We start from the raw sequence: 22,377 nt of genomic DNA, 5'->3' as shown, positions 1-22,377 counted from the left end.
TGGAATGAATTTTTCTGTATGAAACTGTGTGTTTTGACAACGAAGTGGAGATCTTTTTTAAACGTTGGAACCTCATTTAATTTTATGTCTTATAGAGTTTATAATGAGTAAAAGATTATATAAGGGTAATAATTCATCTGTAAACCTAGAAATGTACAGCCAGTTTTGAAAGAGATGTACCCTAGCTCAGAAAAATGTTATTGAATAGGTTAATGCTGTTGTAATGAAATGCTTCTTCTAATTGAAAAAAAATATTTTATTGAAAAAAAATGTAGGAAACAACATCTTAAAATGAAGTGGAGGTCTTCTTTAAAGGGTAAAAATTCATCCAATTTTATGTCCTACAGGGCTTTTACTGAGTTCATTATTGTATGACTGTATTAATTCAACTGTGAACCTAAAAATTTACAGCCACCTTTGAAAGAGATATATCCTTGCTCTGGAATGTGTTACTGAATATGTTAAAGCTGTAATGAAATGCTTCAAAAAAAACCTTGAAAATAAAATTTGAAAATAAAAAAAATGTAAAGTAACTCAGCAATTTTTAGTCTTATGAGGAAACAAAAACAATCAAATCTGGCTGGGACTCAGAACCCTATGCATGGTATTATTGCAGAAAAATATGATTCCCTTAACTCCAGTGATTAGACCACTAACTTGATGCTGCCTATCACATATGATGGTGCCAGTGCAGATGCCAGGGTACTGCTCCACCTTGAGAGTCTCCCTCCGTAGTCCTTCCTAGACATCTGAAATTCCCTTCCTAGGTGGTAAGTGAGAGTGTCAGAATTCCTCAGTCAGCGAACAATGTGAGGATATGAAATAACATACAACAAAATCATTGTGCTTCCCAGCACACAATAGTGTCTTCGGAGGGGCCAGAATGATCCCTTTTACAGAAGGAACTGATCAAACACCCTCTCTGTGAGGCATGGTACTCAGAGCCTAGATAGAGCAACGAATAAATCCCCCACACTCCTTTTCGTGTTGCTTATATTTTGCGGATGAAGACTGATAACAAATAAACAAATGTGCTAAGTAGTCATAAATGCAAGGAAAATAACGCAGAATGAAATAAGACGGAGAGTGTGGGACACTAACTTTCCGTAGGTACATGGGAAAGAAAGGTCCGATTGCTGGGAACCTACCACAGGCTAAAGTATTATCCTTGTCCTGCTTTGAAGACAAAGTAGAGAAATAAACCACTCCGTCCTCGCACCTTGGTTTGGTCTAACGTTTTCCTTTTCAACATACAGGTTCGTTTTAGTACAGCTTGTTAACAGTCAGTAGATAATTTCCATGTGGCAACACTGATGAATAAAACATGGCCAGGAAGCGCAAGCAGAACATGGCGCCCTGGAGTTAACAGAGAGTGTCCGAAATGCAAGGCTTCGGCCTGAGCTGCCACTGCCACAGGAGGCAAAGCTCACACAGTCCGCAGGTCCTTAAAAAAAGAAAGATCTTTCCATACTCAAAATGCATGCCCTTGATCTGCTTGTTCATTTCAGAAGCAACCATGCTTTTTTGTTAAATCAGTAAAAAATAAATTGAGATGAAAAACCAAACTCTACTGGAACATATCAAATTAGAACTTTTTATATCTAGGTCTCTCCTGCCTCTGGCAATGGATGACTGACTGCAAAAGCAAAGCTAATTTCACTTTTTAAAACTCTGTATACCCAGGCTAGCAAGACTCTTCTGAGTTATCTGTGACACTGGAAGTCACATCAGTCCAGCAGGCCTTTACTCTCCTACTACAGGTTGAGTACCCTTTATCAAAAATGCTTGGGACCAGATGTGTTTCCAAGTTGAGGATTTTTTCCAGATTTTGGAATATTTCCATATGCATGATGAGATTATCTTTCACAGGATTCTTATATGCATCACCTGACAATGTTACAACATATTTTAATGCACCCGCATTTTTCTGAAAGCCATCATAAAAAGTCAAGTGGAGACTAAGTGAAGCATCACACTGACACTCGGGTTTCAGATTCTGGAGAACTTCGGACCTCACATTACAGATGCCCAAACTGTATATACATGGACTATAAAATGATTCATATTCTAAATAAGCTCACAGGCTTCTTTAGGAAAGGCAACCTATAAACAAATATTTGCAACCAAACAGGATGTGGGAAATTAAATACTAAATATAAAGGAAGGGAAGGAAGAAGGCAGGAATAGAAGAATGAAATACAAAAGTGACCATTCAACAGGACTTTGTAAAATGGCAAGTGGGCAAGTGAGTGAGAGGTCTGGGCAGACAGAGGCAACAGCTCAAAACAAAGTCTTGTATTCTAAAACAGCACTGGACACAAAGAGCTGAAGGGACTGGGAGCTCAGTCAGTAAAGTGCAAACACGGGAACCAGAGTTCAGTTTCCAGAAACCACATAAAAGGAAGGCATGGTGGCACAAGCTTGTAACCCCAGTGCTGAGGAGGGAAGACAGGCAGATAGCAGTGCTGGCCTCACAGCACAGCCCATGGTGAGCCCAGATTCCAGCCAGAGAACTTTTCTCAAAAAAATATGTAAAAGGAAGATGGCTCTTGAGAAATGGTACCCAAAGTTGTATACTTGCATGTACACACCAAAGAAAAAAGAACTGGACATAAAGTAAAAGTTGCCCATTGTCAAGAGAAGCTCAAAGGTTGTAGAGCTCTTACCTCAAAGAACTGAGTTGTAATCCTTCCTTACTGTCATATATCTGAACAGAGTACTAATTGGCTGTGCATTTTAAAATAGTCATTTGAATATTCCACTATTAATTTTGCTCCTCATTGTTATTCAGGCATCCATTTCCAAGTTTAATAACTTGTTATTTGTGGCCTGAGATCTGTCCTCATTCTGTCCCTTCTAGAGTCAAACGTGAATATATGAAATTGAATTTATGACTGGTGAAAGGTAACAGATTAATAGCACCATAAATTAATCTATTCATCCATGTACTAAGAGTTGAAAAATCTAAAAAGAGGCAGTTCAATCTAACATCTTCTATTATTATGCTTTAAAACTCAAGCCTGGGGAAATGAGATAAAAATTTATAACCCAAGACCAAAGAGCAGGGGGTACACAATAGCTATAATGCTTTGTTTCCAGAGCCTCTCTGAATGACAATTTCAAGCAGAAATTTCTTTCTTTTAAACAATTATGTTACCTTTTATTAGATCAAATATCAATGTTCTACAGCTTTATGGAAATACAAGGAGGCCATATTAAAATATGAATTATTCTAGGTGATGCTTAAATAATATGATAGTGGCAATGATAAATAAATAATAGGGAAATGAATACTGTTCAGAATGCTTTTCTTTTCTTTCAGAGAGAAACGAAGAGGCCTTTAATAATATTCTATTGCCCATAGCTTAGATCAGGGTCATCAAATACACATCTATATGCCACCACCCTCTGTCTTTCTCAGGGAGAAAACATTGAGAGTCTATGAGCATTCTTTCCTGCGTGGTCCTCAGCCAGTGTCTCCACACTGTCATTCTGGAGCTGGCAATCAGAGCACAGCATTCTGGGCCGGGAGGTTCCTTCCATTTTCCAACCACACCAGCTTCTCTCTATTCAAATTCATTTTCTGTTTTTGTCACTAGAGCTGTTTTCCTAAAACTCAAAGCTTCCATTACTTCATGAGTACCTAGAAGGATAAATACAAACTTTTCAGCCTTGCCTACCTATCGGAATTTTTTAGAATGATCCCTTCTCCTTTGGGGGCCATACTTCAAGTCCTTCTGTTCAAAACCCTCATCAGTCACTTAAACCATCCCACAGAACCTTTGAATATCACCTTGATTTTGCCATTTTTCTCTTTCTCTATCTGGTGAGTTTTTTCATTCTGTAAAGTAAATGATAGGTAAAGGGCTCCCTTAAAGCCATTTGTTTAGGGGACATTTGCAAGCATCTTTTGCCTCTCATTCAGGACACAACCCTTTCCCACTGTCAGCAGAGGGCACTCAAGAAGAGGAAGCAACACGAATGGTCATATGACATGCATGTGACCAATGAGAATGGCATTGTCACAGAACACAGAGATTGGCTCAAAGATGGACAGGCTAGAAATCAAACCATCTCCCTCTTGAGTCCTCCATGCCACTAAGAAAGAGGCAAAAATAAAAATCTGTTAGAAAATAGTACCATTGTTAGAAAATAGCTGTGGTAGACTATTTCTGCCACCACATGGGATCAGTCTGCAGAAAAATTAAATCTTAGCCTAGGAAGAAGTAGTCAAGTCAGACATGTAAGGCAGATATTTCTAACAGACAGTGTTAAGTCTATGGGCCCTTTTTAAATTTGGTATTGAGTCTTTCTTATTGGCAAGAGAAAAGGATACAGCTGATATATTCCTGTAGTATCCTCAAGGAAGAATTAATCACTGTACCTTCTGTGGTTCCATAGATCTCAGTTTAAAAATCCCTGGAATAGCAATTAAGGTGCTCTGTTGTAATTTATTTATTTATACAATGCAGTGAGCACCACAATGTGAGTAGTGACTGAATCTTGCTCATTTTAGGCTTCTACAGAATCAGTAAGGGTGCCTGTTGAGTGAACAGGCCAAAGAAGGAAACCCCATCCCATATTTTCAGTATCACCACCCTCTTGAGTCTGTAATGCTCAAGAGCCAATGGGCCCCACATTTTCCCACCCTCTTCAGTTTACTCTCATAATTTCCAGTGAATCCAGAGGTAGTAATATTTCCAGACTAGCCTGTAAGTCTCTCAGATCATGAGCTACCTATTTCAGTGGACTTAGACATCATATCAGAACTTCCCTGGGACTACTGTACTTAGAAATATAATATCAAATTTTTATTTACAAGAAGGAACTAAAAAGAAATCTAGTATTTTAAAGTATAAGTCATGGAAACACAAAACTCAATATAAACTTTCTAGCTAGCAGGGTATACTTAAAAGAAATATATTTAAAATCTAAAGAGACAAACACCAAAATATTAAAAGTGATATCTCAAAATGATAATAGAATATCAGATGACTGGGAATTTTTCTTCTTTATTCATTTCTGTAATTTTAAACTTTCTTCCTAAGTATAAATTTATAATAGCAAAATAAAGGCTCATTTCACTTTAATGATAAAAGGACATGGTCCATATTCTCTCTTCTGTGTTATCCAATATAGGGGAAGATGAAGGAACTATATCTTGAAATAGCAACCTTGGCACTTGAGTCTCATGTGGCCACTCCCCTTCAAGACCCTGAGATTTGGGGGCAGAATTTCAAATGACTGCTTCTATTCTGCAGTTCACTTGTTTCTGCAGCTATAACTCCTGACTTCTTCTTCAAGTCAGTCCCTCTAGTGACCTCGGCAGCAGAGTCACTGCTTATATATGTTGTCTTAAATATTCACTCTCCACAGTTTAGAAAAATTAAATATGCATCATGATGTTTTCATATGGCAGCCAAAATGAATCATGCTTACAATTAAGATTTCATGCAGTCACTCTTGACCTGTGTCTTCAAGTTTCAGCTAAAAATAAATACAAAAAGTCAATCTCTCCTTCAGCTAACATTCCACTGCAGGTATCTCCAGAGTCTTAAAGTAAGTAAGAAAGTGAAATATTCTGACCAGCGTGAATAATGCATAGCAGGTCCCACAGATTGCTTATTACACAAAAATATTGCAAACGGGGTAGGAAAAGTTATCAAAATGCCCAGCCACAACCTCATCTCCATGGAACAGTCCTTAACTGCCATATATCCATGCAGCCAACATCTCATTTTCATCTAGACTCCCATACCTGCCAATCACAGACCAAGCCTAAACAAAGTTTTTCAAAACTATTTCCCCTAAGTTCAGCTCACATTTATTGACCACGACCTATATACCCACCAGGGGTATGCTTATAACAGACCATTGGCAAGTTTCATGATCAATTCTTTCGTTATGGTGAATTTCAAGGCACCAGTGTCATCTCACAGGAGTTGGGAAGAGCTACTTGATGCCTGTTACCATGGAGATAATGTATATGTAAATAATTTCAAGAGCATATATAATGAACAAAAAAGTAATTAAGTGTGGGTGATTCTAAGTATCATCATTGATTTAACAATTAATTATTTATTACATGTATTAAATATATAATACAATGTATTAAAATACCTTTATATTTACAGTTATATTGTTTGTAAATTATAGTTTATAACAATTATTCAGTTATAGCCTTATATAATTTAATTTTTCATACTTTCTGTTGAATAGCCTACTCATGAAATTTCTTCGAATTTAACATCTGCCACTTACAAGTTCTTACAAGGCAGCTAGTCCAAGAATATATGACCACAATGCAGTCTCTGCCCACAGAAAGGTCTCAGACCTGATGAGAGAGAGAGAGAGAGAGAGAGAGAGAGAGAGAGAGAGACAGAGACAGAGACAGAGAGAGACAGAGAGACAGAGGGAGAGAGAGAGAGGGGTGAAAATTTGCAGCAAAAAGAAAAGCGCTGAGTAGAAGTCTCTTCAAAACACAAGGAGTACAAAAAGCCCAAAAGAAGAGTCATGGGAGAAATTCAGAAAATGTTTTGTAGAAGATGCTTCATTTGAGCTGAATCCCAAAGCACACCCAGAAGTGGATGGGAAAGAGAGTGCTCACCACAGGGTACAGAAATGTACATCCTGGTCCCAAGTAACCAACACAGACAAGAATTTAGTTACATGAGAAAACCAGATATTTTCTAAGGATTCTAGTAGATTTGGTACATAGAAACCATATGAAGAATGAATGAGAAAGAAATGTTCAAGAAAATATCATCGTTACAAAAGTGAACTTTCTTTATAAAGCAGTTTTGTTTGGGCATGGTGGTACATTGTAATCCTAGCATTCAGGAGGCTAAGGCAGGAAAATCACGTTTGTGGCTAGCCTGAGCTACATAATGAGATCTTATCTCATTCTTTTATTTCTTACTGTTAGGTTCACTAAGGTAAAAAAATACATAAATATAATGCTTATGCCTTGATGAGTTTGGATATATGACATATCCATGATACCATCAACACAAGCAAAGTACAAAAACATCCTTCATTTTCAAAAATTTCTTATGTTGTACTGTGAGTGTTGTTACCTTGGTACATTTGTTTCAGCAAGAACTTTCTGTGTGTGTGTGTGTGTGTGTGTGTGTGTGTGTATACATGTGTGTACATATAATCTGCATGTGTTCATGTCGATGTGTGCCTGTGGGTACATAAGTGTGTACATGTGTATGGAGGACAGAGGTTGACAGCAGGTTTCTTCCTTAATCTATGTATGTCTTATTTTATGGACTGGGAGCTCACTGATTTGTCTACGCTGTCTGGCCAGCAAACCTCAAGTGTCTGCCCATCTCCATTTATTCATACACTACCACTTCGAGCTTTTTTTTAAAAAAAACTTATTTTTAAAATTTATTTATTCTTTGGTGTGTGTTTTATACAGAACATTCCAAACAATCCTGTAATCTTATTCATGTTTATACCCACATCCCAAATGGCAACCTCCCATTAGACTCCCTCCCACTGAAGCACATATACTCTGTCATCCCTGTTACTGTCCACTGTGTTATGAGTGGCCTCAGCCATTCCCCAGTGCTAGTTCATCCACTGAGTCTAGTCAGCCTATTTAGAGATCCTTGTTTTAGGAAGATCAGTTCTTCTTCATCGAGAAGTGATCAGTTGCCAATATGCCTTTAGATAAGATTGGGGTCTGCTGTTCATTTTCCCAGTTTTATGCTGGGTTACTATCTGGGAGTCTTTTGGCCCACCCTGGCCAACAACTCAAAGGAAAGTATCTCCTGTCTGGCATTGTGTCTTGTTATGGAGCCTTAAAGAATTATACTGATCACTTTAATCTTTGGTTTTACTTTCCTTTTGGGTGTTTAAGACCATACAGTTGGCCCAAACAAATAAATTTATTTTTACTCTTAAGGGGGTCACATGGGCTTGGGAGGAGCCTCTGGCTCCTTTCTTTAATCAGTTCCAGCTATGTGAAGATAAGTCAAAGGTCCTGCTCGACTGTAGATGGCTTCACTTGGAAGCATGGAGGAAATGTTTCCTCTGTGTTGACCCTCCTCTTTGTAGACCAGACACTGGTTCAGGTCCGTCTGGTGGGGTCTCCATGGCCTCCTTGATCAAGAGGACAGGTGACACACCACAGTTACAGGACATTTTGAGAGATGCTCATAGTCCCCTGGAACTTAGTAGATCTTGGAGGGCAAGGAGCAAAAACTGTCTTTTAAGTCCCTCTGACCACAGTAGTATAGGCCTCAAAGTATGGCTGTTAAACATTCAAGAAGGTTAGTTCCACCAGCCTGGAACTTTCAATTACCATGTGCTATGTAGATAAAGCTTGTGCAAAAAACAAACATTCTCAGATAAACTTTGACTAGACACATATTAAATACCTTGATCTAGTTGTATGTATAATTTGTCAGTAAGTTGTTGGACTAATATGGTTCCCTCTGTTTTTTTTAACTACCTAAGCATTATTTATTTTTCACATTGTCTAACCCTTCCACCATGGTTTCCGCATTTAAAGTGTCCCCATTTTTCCCATTTCTCCCTTAATAATACCTTTCTCCTATGGTTCCACCTCTCTTGAGCTCCTTCTTTCCTTTTATCCCCAAGGTTCCTTGTATAACCCTCCCCTCCCATTTAAATAACCCCATTTTTATCCATATCACCCTTATTAATTCCTATTTCCTATTGTTCTTCTCTTTCAGGCTCTTTCTTTTCCTTTACCTCCCTGGTTCCTTTTCATTATCCTGATTCCTGTAGTTATGTCTGGATATATAGTCACTCGTAAGGATTTGGTGCTAGGATCCACATATGAGGGAGAACAGACGTTTGTTTTTCTGAGTCTGTGTTACTTCACTTAAAGCAACTTAAGTGTCCCTCAGCTGATGAGTGGGTAATGGAAATGTGGTTCATTTATACAATGGAGTTCTACTCAGCAGTAAAGAAAGATGAAATCATCAAATTTGCAAGTAAAATGGATGGAACTAGAAACTGTTATATTAAGTGAAGTAATACTTTGAGTTTTTTGTATGAATGCTGGGGACCCAAACTTAGGTCCCAGTGCTTATATAAGAAGACTTTATCGACTATCTCCTTAACCCCAAGAACTTTTAACATAATATCTATCCTTTTCACATAAAGTTCACATTATCAGATTGCTAACTATAGAACTAAGATGCACAACACATTTCTAAAACATTTTTTGCTCATCTTGCATGAAAGAAATTTGATACTTACTGAAGAACACTGGCCCATTTCCCTCCCTCCCCAGCCTCAGATAACCACCATTTTATTCTACGATCCTGTGAGTTTGATCATTTTGGACACCTCATATATATGGAACTATGTGTTATGTGTCCTGTGACTGCTTATTTCACCTAGAATGCTGTCTTCTAAATTCATCCATGCTGTCAGTATAGGATTTCCCTATCTTTAAGGTGAGCAACATGATACCCCATGTTCCTTGTCCGGTCATCTGTGTGTCTTCATATTTTGTATAATGCTGTGTTGAACACTAGTGCAAATATATCTTGAAAATCCTGACTTCAATTATTTTGGATATATAACCAAGAGTGGAATTGCTGGATCATATGATAGTTCTATTTTAAAACTCAAAATAGATGGCTCCTAAATAGATTATCATATCAGATCCAATAAGCATTTCAGTATTTATTTATGTGCTGCTTACTAGAGATAAAGAAAGTGTCTTGGAATAAATAAGAGAGTTTAAAAATGAATAAAATACCATACCCATACAACAGTCATACTAAGCAGTAGTGAATGAAAGGCCATTTGCAGTGCAGCAAATGTTTCCCCAAAGTTCATACATTATTATGTAAGCCTTTGGGATAACAGAATGTAAGATCTTTGGTAATTTATTTGGTTATCAGTGTGGAGTCCTCATGAACAGGATTCACATCCTTATAAACAGACCTCAGCACTAGCTGGGCCATTCCATAGGAACAGAACTAGAAGTCAGTATTTGTGCACAGGAAGTATATCCTTCCCAGACACTAGACCTGCTAGTTCTCATTCTTGTCATTTTCAAGCTCTAGAACTGTAAGAAATAACTTTGTTTGTTTTAAGGCCCTTGGTCTACAGCAATCCAAAGGGACAAAGATACAATTTATTCATTCACTTTATTATGTAGAAATAAAGAGGGCTATGCACATTCCATGATAAACCTCTTAGGTCTCACTTGAGTGAGCGAGGAATTATTCCTAGGTATTGGAACATACCCAGAAGATAACACACAGCTGTTGTTTCCTCTCTGGAAAAGGCCTCCAATGAAGAAAGCAGCCACATCTGTGGTTGCATTCCATGTCCATGGTTTCACCCTATACCCAAGGAAGCCCACACCCAACAGATGGCCAAAGAAGAGGGGGTTATAAAGTTCATGGACCCTTCGTCAAGTCAAAATAAGTCTAAGAAAGTACCACCCCCATAAGACTGGTGAGAACCTGTTGAAAATGAAATATTTTACCAATTTTACTTTCTTCTCCCTTACACTGCATTGATCCCAAGAGTATTCCCTGTTTAGCACCCTCCATGCTTACCTCTGCCCCAGTTACAAGTTGACATAAAAAGACTCAGTACCTTCTGAAATATTTAGTAAATATTTGTTTAATAAATATATGTTGACCTATAACCATGTACCAGGCTCTATATAGGGGCACTAAAATTACAAAAATAAAGAACAGAAAACAAGACACACAGGGCCTGAGGAGACGGTTCAGTCAACAAAGTACTTGCTGCACAAGCACCAGGGCCTGAACTCAGAGCCCCAGAACTCAGGTATAACTGGGCCTGTAGTCCCAGTCTTGAGGAAGGGAAGACAGCAGATCCTCAGTGGCCAGCCAACCTAGACAAATCGGTGATCTTCAGGTGAAGAGTGAATGAGGAAACACATCTAACACCAACCTTAGGCCTACACACATGCACACACACACACACCACACAACTACACACACATCCATACATACACACACAACTACACACACATATACACATATACATACATACAAATATAATATACATACACACATAACATACATTCATACACATGCACACACATACATGTGCAAGTGCATGCACATATATAACACTACATATGCATACATATAGCACAAAAATAGAGAAAAAGAAGACTCACAGCCTTTGTTTTATGAAATTGATGGAGAAATGGATGTAAATCAAATATTATACCAGTAAATGTACACGATGTGAAATCACAAAAATAATTTCTCCACAGGAAAATACTCTACCTACAAAAAAAGCCTGTCTAACAAATGGTACTCAGCTGTGGGAAAGGGGGCCAAGAACTGTGAAGAGTTTCATGTTTTCCTACTTAGGGTTAGCAAGTGACTAATTAAATCAGCCAGAGTCTTATGGATGCTGGTAGAAGATGCCTGCTACCAGGTCAGAGATGAAGGAGAGTTTATTACTCACTGAAGTAGCAAGAGTCACAGTATCAGCACATTTGTACCATCTCCCTTAGCCCTTCATTCCAACAGTATGGTGGGAAGATCAGGGGAGGTGGTACTTTTACACACTTGAATTAGAGGAAAGGAATGTAGGACTAGGGGAACTAAAATCTCTTATGATGAGCAATAAAGTCACCTGACTTTGCTCCAGAGTTAGAAGTTATCTCTAACTTCCAAAGCAGTTCTTCAAATGAATATCCTTAAAAGAATCAGCCTGGAAGATTAATGTGTAAGACATGAACATATAGAAACATGCAGAAATGTGAGAGAACCACAGAGTTGCCTCCCAAAAAGTAGAGCACACAAACTTACTTTTCTCTTTCGTCAGATGCCTTTACTCCAACCTTATTTCCTTAATTAAGGATTATTACAGATACTGTGCCTTCTCTAAAATGAGCTTTTAGAGGTTTGTGGAAGTATGGCACATTTCCTTTTCATGTGGTATTGTTTTAAAAGTTCTTTCAAGTCAGAATATAAGGCAAACAGATCTCCTTTGTTCTATTTTAAAGAGAAGGATAAGTGAATTTTACATGCAAATCTGAGATGTCATGTCATGTATGGTCCTGTACTGGTATAACTGAACATCCAGATGCTGAAAACAATCAGTTGCAATGAAATTTTTTACAATCAAAGCTTTGATAGTCAAGCTATGAATGGGTAGGACCTATGAAAATAGACTTAACCATTCACAACAGATATATAACCATGGGGTGAGAACCAGGAAGAACTTGAAAAATGTTCTATTGTGAAGGCCCTGTACCTTATTAACATCACTTTCAGGAAATATTCACCATTCAAATTAAGCTTTGAGTATGGCAAAGAATATTCCCATTATACAAGTGAACATGGTGAGAACACAATACAAGTTTTATGAAACTCTGGGACTGGTAGGTCTGCTGTCTATACATTACGGTAGGGTCTATGGCACCAAATAAAACCAAGAATATTTACATTTAGAGCGAATGTGGGGTTTTTTTTGGGGGGGGAGTGTACACAAGGTACAATGATGAGTATGAAAATGCCACAAGGAGGCTCATTTGAGTATGCCATTTTTTTGTACTATAGAGAGTGAATGTTTGTAGCTATTCTAGCATCCTTTTTACTCCCTGTAATGAAACAGACTCCTGAGTAATGTTCACCATTTTCCCCTTAACTACACACAGTGTGGTTGTGTACTGTGAAACCCAGCCTCTAGAATGCTTACAAACAGTAGCATGTCCCCAGCAGCACAAGTAGCTACCTGGGGATGTGTTGGCTACAAACCATGAAGCCCTAACTCACAGGAAATAGATCAGAAACTCTGGGATGGAGTCCCATATTGTTCAAATATCTGTTTGAACAAGCATTCCAGGAGATTCTGGGTGTATTAGAGAGCCATACTGCAGTGGAATTATTTGAGGATAATTTAAATATGAAAAGTGCTGTTTAATCCCAAGGTAAATAAATATATCTTGTCAACATGCAACCTAGTCACTTTAAGTTTAGTCTGAACCTTTCTTCCAAGAGTCATAAAAGAAAATGGTTGACAGCTTTTACTTTATTTTGCAATTTAACAGCTTAAGCAATAAACCCAACTGCCTGAATTGTCTTTCTTATCAAAACAAGGCAGATTCTGTTCCGGTGTGATATACAGTGGTAAGCACCAGATTCAAAAAAAATCAATGTACAAATCAATACGTTCAAGTCCAAGTCTCACATGTCAGGTCTTTCATATAAACTAGCTTGATTAGGAGCTCAGTGAAATGCAAGAAGAGATCTAACTCAATATCCCACACCAAATATTTATCAATAATATATAATTTTCCAGAAGATCAGTCAAAGAATTAATATGAAGCTGCTTTGACTCAGAAAATGGAATGGTGAATTCAGAGACAACTTGGTAACTCAATCACCATATGGTCACAAGAATAACAATAAAAATGATGAAATATTTTCCAATTTAGAGGGAAAAGAGTCTATAGATGCAGAAAATACAATGGTGGTCTCTAGAGGCTTACTAGACAGGACAGGTACCAGAGACAGGAGTATAAAATGTAGATGTTTTAGTATTCTATAGCACAGTAGAGTGCCTATTGTTAATGATAATTTATTTTATGCTTCCAAATACCATTAAGAGTAGATTCTGAATGTCCCAAACATAAATGATATAAGTTGATGGGTATTCTAATTGTACCTATACATTTTTCATTATACATGTATTAAAATATCACATTGTAGCTCATAAATAAGTACAGATAGAATAGATTGGGTCAATCCTTTCAAAAACTTCAGCTAAACTTTAAAAGCTGATACTCAAGATTATGTGTGAATATTTAACAATAATAATTAAAGAAGAAGACAAGAAATTGAATGGGAATATGGGGGACCTGGGAGTAGTTAGAGGGGAAAAGGGTAATAATGTAAATACAGCAATTGTGTATGAAATTCTCAAAAAATAAAAATAAAATAAAATAAAAAATAAAATCAGAAGACTGATTTCAGTGCAGTAGACCTTGGCACAGGAACACAGGAGAGCCTCGCAAGCAACAGTTAAATGGCCCCAGAATTCAGCCATGTCAACACGAGTGATTTTTAAATTTAAATAGCATCACAATCAACTAGAAAGTTGGTTAAAGCATAGAGAACCACAGCTTGAGCACCACTGAACCAGAAACAGAATCTATGGGACCAGAGTCCCAATAGTGTAGCTTGGGTTTGGGTTTTGATTTGAGTTTGGGCGTAGGTTTGTATTTGGGTTTAGATTTGGGTTTTTGTTTTCCAGACAGGTTCTTACCATGTAGCTCAGGCTGACCTAAAACCCACGGCAATACTTCTGCCTCACCCTCCCAAGTACTGGGATTACAGGTGTATGCCACCACATCCAGCTACCACATCCAGCTTCAACAGTGTTTATTTTTAACTTACAGTTGATCCCACTGTGAAGCCAAGGTCAGAATCACAAGTCCTTGAACCACTACATCTGGAAATTTCTCCAGCATGTAATGTGTGTAAGCACAGAGGAAGGGGAAGCAGGGACATCTAGTAAATTCATTGGTGAACATAAAATGAAGGAGATGGTTTCAGGCATATCCAAGATTCATTAAGCCAAAGTGATAATACACATTTCAAAAATATTCCCAACCACTGAAAAAGTGGAAAAGGATGTTAACATTGATGAGACACACTAAATACCATATCCTGTGAGACATACCAGTCCTCATAGAAAACCGTCTCAGCACATCTAACATGCACTTGGACTGGGGCTTTTGTTAAACAGAGGTTGTCAGTGGGTACCAAACCAAGATGGTTCAACAGAGTAATGGTTCTCTGTATGTCTGAGGGAAACCTTCCTATCTGGTTAGGGGGAGGGAAAGAAGAGGTTGCTGGATGAAGATCCCAGGACAAAGAAGAAAGGACAATATAAAATAGATCTCCTGAGAATCTGACAGAACTTCACGCTGAATGGGATTAGCTTCAAAATTGAATAACCAAGTGACCCAATAAATAGTTCATCTGGCTCAAGCTCTGAAATGTGGTCCTGAGATGCAACGCTCAGACCACATAGTAACATAATAATATCTGAAACAATGAGCTTTGTTAATCCTCACTCAGTAGAATGGAACCCATCCAAAGCCAAGAGTTCCCGTTGTCCAAGGTCACAGAGCTGGCCAGCACAGACATGACTTGCATATAGTAGCCTGGGTCCGCCATGCATCCTGCAGAATGTATTGGACCTCTCTCTGTCTCTCTGCCTTTCACAGGGCCGTGTTCAGAAACTGGCTGCATACCTCAGACACAGTAGAGAGTATTCCTCATCAATATCAAGCTCAAGAGAAAGAACTTGAATTATATTTGTTACGTGAAACACGTACTCTGAATAAAACAGCTGGTGTTCTGAGAAACTTCATTTTTTCATTTCCACACGCATAAAAAGAGGCCACGGAAGAGCACCGCTCCATTCCCAGTATTTAATCTTATTGGAAAGAAACAACAAAGACAAAGGGAGAAAAAGGCATGCCAAAATTTCAACCATGACGTCTTCAACCCAGGCATAAAATAGGTGCTTAAATTTTTTCTTAAATTAATGTATCAAATTACCAAAAAATGTTGGAACAGTGCCCACAGCTAAAGTTCTGGTGCATACTCTCACATACAGTTTGGCATGCTGCGTGAAGAGCTTTCAAGATATCATTTCCCACCTTTTACTCAATAGTCTTACCTCCAGACCTCTGTCCCATAGAAAACGTGAGTGACGCTATTAAATTTTCACTCACAAAGATGTACCCTGCGTTATTCATAAGAGTAAAAGATTTAAAACAACCCCAACATCCAGAAGCAGTATAGTAGTAAAATAAATTATAGCATATCCACACAAGGAAACTTTTAATGAAGGGAAATACTTATAGCATAAAACAAAAGGATCAGGAAATAAAACTTTATGCCCATCATGATGGCAAATATATAATCACACACATATGTGTGCAGAGAAGCAACTGAAAGAAAATGTACTCTCATGTAGTTTTCTCTGCCTTGGGAATGTGAAGAGTTACTTTTGTCTTTATGTACAACAGTATTTTTCAGTCTTTCTGTGATATATAAAAGCAATCCCTTCACAATAAAAATAATATTTTAAAGGAAGCAAAAAGTAGATCCACAATTTTATATTGCTTCACTTTTGACAAGTGATCACAGTGAATTCAAAAGAGTAATTCATCAAATTTGCCCTTTTCTTTTCATGGCCAAAAGATATTTCTATTTAAAGCTTATTAATTCTGAGCTCACAGAAATGACAACTCGATCCAGTAGCAAAAGACTTTCAATAGCACAACACTTCACACACTGAGCAGTTTTCAAATTTGTGCTTTGCTACAATAGTTTTTTTTTTTCAAATGTAGGCTTAAATAGGATGGCAGCTTATAAAATGGAAACTTATCTGATTTGTTCAAAGTTGGGGATGGCACACAGAATATCAACATCGCTAATTTCCTCCTCTCCCTGAAATTAGATCCTGGGGATCTCCGAGCAACTGGAAAAGCCACCACAGTGGAAGGTCCATGGCTAAGGAGCACTTAGAGTTTTAAGAGATCAATCTAGGGTTCCCTAGAAACCCTTTGCTAAAGAATAATTGTGAACTGATCCTTCTAATGACAGGTGTCTCAAAGAAATAATTAAAAAAAAAAAACCTCATACTGTGAGATAAGGCCATTGTGCTGAATAGAAAATGAGTGGTGCCTACAGAGAATTCATAAAACTATATGGTGCAAAACTTCTTCAATGTTTAGAAGATAAATTTCTAATCTCACATATGTGACAAATGTTTATGTTTAAATGGAAACATTTATGATTTAATAACTGAAAAATGGAGTGAATCACTAAGTCCAGTCTCATTCTGAAAAATGAAAACCTTAGGTATAGCATGTGACTTTTGCCACATCTGCATAACTCCACAGGTATTAATAATAAATTACTATATTTCTTGAAAAATAAAATAAAAGTAAGGGTGGGAATGATTCAGAGAAGACACCTAATGTTGATCTCTAGTTTTCAAACAACCACACAAGCATATGCACATGTACCCACACACACTTATACACCCACACGAACAGGAACATGCACTAGATACACACAACATACCCACACACACACACACACACACACACAAAGAACAGCAATAACTATACTTGCCTTAGGAGAAAAATATCCCTGTGTATTACTGCTCACCAGAACTAATCAAGGTAATTCTGTTACCCGGGAACTATTTCCCGTAGACATTTATGTAACAGTCAATGTCATTTCCTTTCTGGCCTTTCAAAAATATAAACAAATGTTCATCTATAATTTTTATAAAATTTTAAGCATATAATATAAAGGTTTTATTTTTAAATTAATAATGTATCATATATTTTAACACCACAAAATACAAACCTGTATTATTTTCAATCTAAAGAACTTCATTGGACTGGTTTATCATAAAAGTGTCTGCTCTAAAAATAATTTTCTAGATGACTGAACACAAGGATTTTTCAGGGTCAGAAAAAGAAAGTCTGTTCCAGTCCCTAAAATCACAGCACAGAACTACTAACCAAAGCTGATTCAAGATAAAGCTACCTCTGGCAAGCAGCCAATAACTGCAAAGCCTTCTGTGGTCATCATGATCAACAGCTATTTCTGGTCAATACCCAGTGTCATAGAAACTTAATATTCCCAGCTAAATGATGAAGCCCTTCATTGTCTCCTTACCACAGCTTGTTGCAGCTATTCCTGTCAAATGCTGAGCTTCAGAACGCTGAATTAGCAGCTGTGTGGGAACGACCTTAACTGCACCCACAAAGTGTCAGCCCTCTTCACTCCTTGGGGATCCTCAAGTCTCTCTCACAGATAGAGTTTTGAATGCTGAGGCATCTTGATACAGTGCAGGTTGTTGAAAGAGGGACAATCACCACAAAGAACTACTTCAGCACTGGCATGTTGTATGAGTGATGGTTTTCAAAATTCCATTCAAAATGACAATAATTCAAGCCTGCTCAAATAGTCACCAAAGAGCCCTTGATCAAGACCTTAAGTACAATGTACCTGAAAAGACTTCTTTGGATATGAGACTTGAGCAGCACCTCTAGCAATATCAGCTTAACAAATGATAACTCTCAGATAATTTTTTTTAACTGTTGGATACTTTAAGTGAGAATATAGCTTAATACAAGGGGGAGAAGGATCACACCTCTCTGTCATTCTTAGTCACTGATAGTCACTGAAAATCCATTCATTCATCAAACAAATCGTGTGTGCCCTTGCTTTGAGATAGTCCAGTGACACTCTAACAGCATGCAGAAAGAACAGCAAGGATGAAGGCTGTCATACAAGCATGAGCTTTTGCTTTAAGAAACTGTGCATGGTATAAGGGAAAGGACAGGGCAAGTAGGAAGAGCAGCAAGACCCAGAATTCACAGTCACAAACAAGGTAACCATATGTATCTTACTCCGAGTGAGCTAGAAATCCCTTGAGTGGCTATGAAGCATGGAACAAAATTTAATGTGTATTTTCAAAGTGTACCTGGAGCGTCTCTGTTAGAAAAGGCTCATAGAAATGCACTCTCTATTTAGTTGTATTTGACTTCATTGATAGAACCATAGGCCTGAAGGACGAGAAGTCCAACACAGGGTGCCCATTTGACTTTGTGATACTCCTCAGTATGTCTCTGCTCTGTGACGCCACCTTGTAACTAGGCATCACTCATTGGCACCATAACACTGCACCAGCACAAAACTAGTCCCCATTTTTAGAGCACCCAAGAGTATAAGAGGCCCCAAGAATAAAGTAACTACATCCATGGTTAGTGATAGACTTCACCCATCCACACATATTAAAAAATATACAGTACCTACCATGAGCCAGCTATTATTAAGAAAATAGTACCTACTTAAGCATATGAAACATTAGCTTAATAAAGAAGATCTTATTAAAGTAATAATCTTATTCTGTGCATTTTATTAAGGTAATAGCACATGTTGCAGGTAATATGGCAATAGTGGTTTCTACTGATCTAGCTCAATGGGTTATTTCAAAGAGATTCTGTAAACTCTCACCTTAGCAACAAGCTTTCTTTTCATGCAATCCCCAGTTGAGCAAGCATCAGAAAGAAAATCATACACAGGCGAATTGGCTAGGAAACTAGGAACACTCTGGGCAGAAAAAAAGAGCCATGTCTAACTGGACCATGGTAACTTGGCCACTGGTGAAGAGGACTTTTAAAGGAAAATAACAACGTGAACTTTCATGCAGTCTCTTTGTATTAATTCTGAAACATCTGAGCTCTTGGATCTGCAGGGTCTCATTCTCTCATCCTCTCATTATCTCCCCCTTGCTGGATAATCTGTCCTCAAAGATGGAAAACTTGACTTAAGGAGTGAGTCAAATATTTCTGTTCCAATCTTAGGCCAGCACGTCTTTTGCGGCATGATAGTCACACCAGCATTCCATTTCTATTGTGCAAGAGAGCAATTCAGTTCTATAAGAAAGCTAAACTCCTTACTGGTACTTTGCATAGATATTAAGGAATTTTGTAAAGATGAGATTAGCAGGGAATCAACTCAACTAATACTTATCCTACCATACTAAAATAAAAGTCATGAGCACAATAAAGACCCAAAGCCTCTGCACTGCATAACCCTCAGTCATTTGCATTTTTGCATTACATATCTAGTAAAGACAAGCATTCATCGACTGCCTTGTTTGGATATAATTTAATCCCTATTCTTGCCAGCTCTAGTTTCTTAGTATGAGGTATTAACTTCTATAGTGCCCCACGACAGATGAAAGTTTTCAGAATTCACCTCTCAGGTGCCCACAGAAACCACTTTAAAATCCATGTTACTCTCAACCCCAAAGCAGGTCTGCCAGTCACCTGATCAGTGAGAGAGGCGTGGTGCCCTGGAATGCCAAATGATTGTAAAGCACACTGTTTGACACCTCTTTTTCTCACTGGGAACTCATTTACTACAAATGTGTTTTGCAGACACAGTGGAGAATGACAGATAAAGTTCCTGCTCCCCAGGAGTTTATATTCCAGGGGCTGAAAAACAAAAATGAGAGAAAGGCCAAGAACTAAACATAAAATGAAAACAAAGGAAAAACAGAAACACATAAATGAACAGGAACATTCATAAGCTGCTGTGCAAGCACTAAAACAAGGTAGTGGACAGATACTGCATTGGTAGAGCATTTACATTTCATCATCATTATTATTATAAGCAATTGAAAGATGATTTATACAAGAGAATGTGAGAAGCTCTATGAAAATACGACACCATTTTACATATGAGACTTGAGCATCCTCAGACTTTGTTGTAAAGAGAACAGAGAACCAACCTCTACATATGCTAGGAAATGACTATGGTGGTTTCCTAGAAGTTCTATAACAAAGTATCACAAATAGGTTGATTTAAAACAGCAGAACTATATTCTCTCATAGTCTTAGAGGTTGGAGTTCTGAAACCACTACAGATAGACTCATACCACTTCTACAACCTCTACAACCTCAACCTTGCATCTTCTGGTAGGCCTAGACATTCCTCAGCCTGGAGCTTCAGTGAAGCATAGCTCCAGTCTCTGCCTCTGTCTTCACAAGACTGTCTTCTACCTGTCTCTGTGCCCAAATTTCTCTCATCTTGTAAGAATACCCAGTCACTGGATCACAGACAACACTAACAGGCTACCCTTCACTCTTGTATGTGGAAAGACTCTTTTTTTCAAATAAAGTCACATCATGACTTTAAGGCATCTTTCTTTGGGGGGTAAGCGGTGTTGGGGCAGGTTATCACAATTCAATACATAAAAAATAGTCAGAAAAAGGCTGTCTGAGGAGGGCAATATTTGAGTCAAGATCCTCAGTAACAAGCAGTAGGTGGCCCAGCTGCGATGAAGGAGAACTTCTAGACAGAAAAGAGCAAATGCATCTAGCCTGCACCAAGAGACAGCTGCTGAGACAAGGTCTCAAAAATAAGAACTACTATCCCACAGCACTGAAGACAGCATGCACAGACTTGTGAAAACCCAAGATAGAGGTCCAGCTCGGGGACTGGGCAGAAGGCCCAGGCCTAGCTAAGAATCTATTGGCTGGCAACAAATGGATGCTGGGACAGGGAGAACCAGTTTTTCTTACTCATGTGCCAACTCACACCCAGGAGCACTTGGGAGGCATGCATTAGAACCACAAGGTGTTTTAAAAACAAGAAGGGCATTTGGGTACAAACACTTGAATGAATAGGACTCAGCATGTAATGGCAGAGTGCTTAGGGTTCAGTGGGGGAATGGGGGAGGCATGGATGCGGGAGAGGGTCTGAATTTGAGTGAGAAATGTAGTATGAAATTTTAAAAGCTCGAGGAAAAAAAGTGAAAAGAAACAAAAAGAAAAACCCAAGAAATATTAATTAATTAACAATACTGACCATTGCCCCTGCTCTTGATTACCTGCCAGAACTGGATAGTAAGGCCCTATTTAAAGACACTACATGCATGAGCTATTGAACAAACAAGGAGAAATCAAGCTGGTGCTGACTTCAGAGCCTCATTCCTACTAGACAACATTCATAATTTAGGAAGGTGCTATTCAAACTCCTGGAAGAGAAACAATAATAACCATCATCCTTACTCAGCAGTGAATACTGTGAACTACAATAACAGCAGGTACAATAGTGGCACAATATTATTGGAATAACCAACAATTCTTTAATTGGATATAAGGATGGAGCCCATACCTGATTCTGGCTTAGGAACCTGAGGCTAGATGTGTCACAGGACATAGGAGAAAACCTAATACTAGTTTCTACTAAATAGTTATTATATTAAACTGACTCTTAATGACTGGTTGTTATACTCATAGATTAATGCATCTCTCAACCATCACCAGAGAAGTATCATATGCAACAGATTCTGATTAACACAGAAACCTAGAATTGGTCAACATGTGGAGAACAAGAGTCTGTAGGGTGCTTATCCCTGAATAGGCCACCTATATCAAGTACCAAACTTCTGTCTCCCAAGGCTCAGGGATCATTGTAGAAGAGGGGGAAGAAAGATCATAAGAGCCAGAGGTGATGGATGACCACAAGGAAACAGAAATTTTCAGATAGCTGTTCAGTTAATTCATATGAACTCACAGAAAAGGTAAAAGTATGCACAAGCCCCTTGCAAGCTCAAACCTGAAAAAAAAATCTTGGTATAGACATGAGGAAGTGGGTAAGAAGTACCAATCCAATCTAAGGAAATTGTAGCAGCAGATGACTGCTGGGAGGGGCAGAGACAGTCTCTTTTAAGCATGGGATTCTTAATAGGTTAGCCAGGCTCCAGTGGATGGACCCATACTGAAGGACATTTGGAGACACAAATTAGACTCTATATAGGCCTTATTATATA

Source organism: Nannospalax galili, unplaced genomic scaffold (assembly GCF_000622305.1).
Source record: "Nannospalax galili isolate Female #2095 unplaced genomic scaffold, S.galili_v1.0 scaffold846, whole genome shotgun sequence".
NCBI classification, from domain to species: Eukaryota; Metazoa; Chordata; class Mammalia; order Rodentia; family Spalacidae; genus Nannospalax; species Nannospalax galili.
Note: the sequence above shows the minus strand (reverse complement) of the source record.